This window comes from Leopardus geoffroyi, chromosome C1 (genome assembly GCF_018350155.1).
Source record: "Leopardus geoffroyi isolate Oge1 chromosome C1, O.geoffroyi_Oge1_pat1.0, whole genome shotgun sequence".
In the NCBI taxonomy this organism is placed as follows: Eukaryota; Metazoa; Chordata; class Mammalia; order Carnivora; family Felidae; genus Leopardus; species Leopardus geoffroyi.
The window spans coordinates 75,370,077-75,373,832 of record NC_059328.1 but is presented as its reverse complement, the minus strand read 5'-3'; the positions used below and the strand labels follow the sequence as shown (position 1 = coordinate 75,373,832).

Below are 3,756 nucleotides of genomic sequence, written 5' to 3'. Positions count from 1 at the left end.
ATTGCAAGTAAAACAGCTTACAATAAAAATTTCTTTGGTGTTCTTTCACTAGCAATTTTATCATTACCTGATGAAATAAAAATCTTTCAGTAAAACCAATTGATGTAAGTGATACATATATTAAAATTCATATTTTAAAACATTTTCATGTTTATTTTTGAGAGAGAAAGAGAGAATGCAAGCAGGGGAGGGGCAGAGAGAGAGAGACACACAGAATCCGAAGCAGGCTGCAGGCTTCAGGCTTACAAGGTGTCAGCAGAGAACTCGACATGAGGCTTAAACTCATGAACCATGAGATCATGACCTGAACTGAAGTTGGACGCTTAACCGACTAAGCCACTCAAGTGCCCTTCAGTGAATTTCTTAACAGAACCTTTGCAGGGAGATGATATATTCAAAGTGCAAAAAAAAAAAAAAAAAAAAAAAAAAAAAAAGCCAACCAGGAACACTATACCTGGCAAGGTTGTCCTTCAGAAATGAAGAAGAGATAAAGACATTCTCAAACAAAAGCTGAGGGACTTCACAAATCCTGCCTTACAAGAAATGTTAAAGGGACTTCTACAAGTCAAAACAAAAAGAGTACTAAGTAACAAAGTGAAAACGTATGAAAGTGTTAAGCTCACTGATAAAGGTAAATATATAATCAAATTTAGAATACGCTAATATGGTAATGATGGTGCGTAAATCACATTTAACTCTAGTATAAAAGTTAAATTACAAAATTATTAAAATAACTAAAACAATAATTTGTTGATGGATACACAATATTAAAAGATGTAAAGTATGGCATAAGTAGTATAAAATGTGGGAGATGAGATGTAAGAGTGTAGTATTGGTATGTGATTGAAGTTAAGTTGTTATCAGCTTAAAATAGACTATAATAAGTATAATTTTATGTATGCTTTATGATAATCACAAAGAAAAATTCTCTAGTAGATACATAATACATAGAAAGAAAAGAATCAAAACATACATTTTTTGTAAAAAATCAACAAATCACAAAGGAAGACAGCATGAGAGGAAAAAAGGAACAAAGAAACTACAAAACAGTCAGAAAACAACAAAATGGCAGGTATAAGTCCTTACCTATCTTAATTATTTTCAAAGTAAACTAATTTAATTCTCTAATTAAGACAGAGTAGCTGAATGGATTTTAAAAAACAGGAATTAAAATCCTTTAAAATTAAAAAGAACAGAACCCAACAGTATGGTGCCTACTAGAGATTCCATTTAGCGTTAAGGACACACACAAACTAAACTTTGTTTATGAGTTCTAAGAATTTTTATGAAGCTTTGGTACATGATTGAAGTTAAGTTGTTACCAGCTTAAAATAGGCTGTAATAAATGTGTTTTATGTACGCTTCATATGAAGTTTTATGAAGTTTCTACATACAGGATCTTGTTATCTGCAAACACAGATAATTTTCTTCTTGCTTTCTGATTTGGATTTCTTTCTTTTTTTTTTTTTTAAGGAAAACATGATTTAAATGCGTTTTGAAAGTGTTTTTTATTTTATTTTATTTTATTTTATTTTATTTTATTTTATTTTTTTGAAAGAGAGAGAGTGCAAGTCAGGGAAGGATACAGGGAGACAGAGGGAGAGAATCTTAAGCAGACTCCACACTCAGCACAGAGCCCAATGCAGGGCTCGATCTCACAACATGAGCCAAACTCAAGAGATCATGACATGAGCCAAACTCAAGAATTGGGCACTTAACTGACTGAGCCACCCAGGCGCCCCTGATTTTTACTTTTATTTATTTCTATTGCCTAATTGTTTTGGCTAGGGCTCCAGTACTATGTTGAATAGAAGTGGTGAGAATGGGTATCCTTGTCTTGTTCCTGATCATCACTGAGTATAATGTTAACTGTGGGCTGTTATATATGGTCTGTATTCTGTTGAGGTACATTCTTGTATACCTAGTTTATGAGTATTATTTTATCATAAAAAGATGTTGAATTTTGTCAAATGTTTTATATGCATATATCGAGATGATCATATGATTTTTATCCTTAATAATATTAACGTGGTGTATCATGTTTATGGATTTCCTTATGCTGAGCCATCCTTGCATCTCAGAGAAAAATCAACTAATATTTGACAAGGATGCCAAGAATACACAATGGGGGAAATTATAGTCTCTTCCACAAATGCTGTTGGGGAAAAATAGATATCATATGCAAAAAAATTAAATTGGACCCTTCCTTTACACCATCCACAAAAATCAACTCAAAATGAATTAAAGACTTCAACACAAGACCTGAAATGGTAAAATTCTTAGAGAAAAACAGAGCAGATCTTTTTGACATTGGTCTTAATGATGTTTTCTTAGATAGGACACCAAAAATATAGGCCACAAAATCAAAAATAGATAAGACTACACCAAGCTTCTGAAAAGCAAAGGAAACAAGAGAATGAAAAGGCAACCTATGGAATGAAAGAAAATATTTGCAAATCATATATCTGATTTGGGCTATATGCCCTTGATCAACTGAGGTTTATTAATTAATGTAATTCACCATACTAAAAGTCTGAGGAATAAAGACCACTTGATTATATAAATAAATGCACAAAATAATATAGCCATTCATGATAAAACTCTAAGCAAACTCGGAGTAAAAATTAACTTCTTTGAGCTAATAAAGGCATCTACAAAAGCCCTACAGATAACATCATATTTAATGATGAAAAACTGCTTTGCCACTAACTCAGAACAAAGCAAGGAAGTCTAGTCTCACCACTCCTGTTCAACACTGCCCATCCAGAAAATCCCAGGGAATCTACCAAAACAACCTCTTTGAACTAATAGGTCATAAGATATAAGATCAACACACAAATCAATCTTCTGGACTCCATCTCCTGTTCTATTGATCTATGTGTTCATTTTTGTGCCAATACTATACTGTTTTGATTAATTACAGTTTGTAATATACCTTGAAATCTGGGATTGTGATACTTCCAGGTTTGTTGTATAATATTGTAATATGTTGTATAGTGCCAGATGGTGGTGACCGCAGTTATGGTAAACATTGGGTAATGTGGAGAATTGTCGAATCAATATTTTTTGAAAGAGTGCTGACAATACTGACCCCATCATTGACTGTGTGTTCCAGACCCCTTGGTGATTAGCTTACATACCTTGGAAATGCCCATCAAGGTAGGGATTTGGGGGGAGGGGGGCTTGCTTTGGCCTCCCAGGAATCTGTTAGAGATAACATATTTCTTTCCTCTTCCTGATCCATAGGTAGTACCACAAGCACTAACTGAAGTAGCCATCAGTTAGGTGCTTGCAAGCCCTTTGAAGAACACGCAGACCCTTTGATCTCACTACAGTGCCCCTTTTGTGTGGCCCCTCGCTCTATAAAATCTGTGGACTAAGGTCTGAATTTTGTGGAGCGTAACTATGCAGGTGACATGGATCATCCTCCACCGGATCCTTCCTGTCAGTAAGTTTCCCTGAGTAAAACTGTATAAACTGTATGGAGTGGCCTGCTTTATTTTCCAGTCTCAAAGTGGCTTCTCAGTTTGGGGGACACTTCCCTGTCTCTTCTCTACCTTCTAACAATGTTATATGATGTGGGAATAATGGGGTTCAGAGCCCATGGCCAAGAAAGAATTCTTGAGACATCTTCAGTGCAAAAAGGTGGTTTTATTAAAGCACAGAGACAGGACCCATGGGCAGAAAGAGCTACACTAGGGTTGTGAGCAGTGGCTGATTATATATTTTCAGATCGGGAGGGGGTTAGGGATAGCA

General features: G+C 35.0%; 1 long non-coding RNA gene across 1 annotated transcript; it reads left to right on the top strand.

Moving 5' to 3' along the window:
• The first annotated feature begins 2,366 nt into the window (after positions 1-2,366).
• LOC123600021 lies at positions 2,367-3,482 on the top strand. The gene is made up of 2 exons (XR_006713429.1): positions 2,367-3,159; positions 3,247-3,482. It is a non-coding gene; the product is annotated as an uncharacterized LOC123600021 (long non-coding RNA).
• The last annotated feature ends 274 nt before the right edge of the window (positions 3,483-3,756 follow it).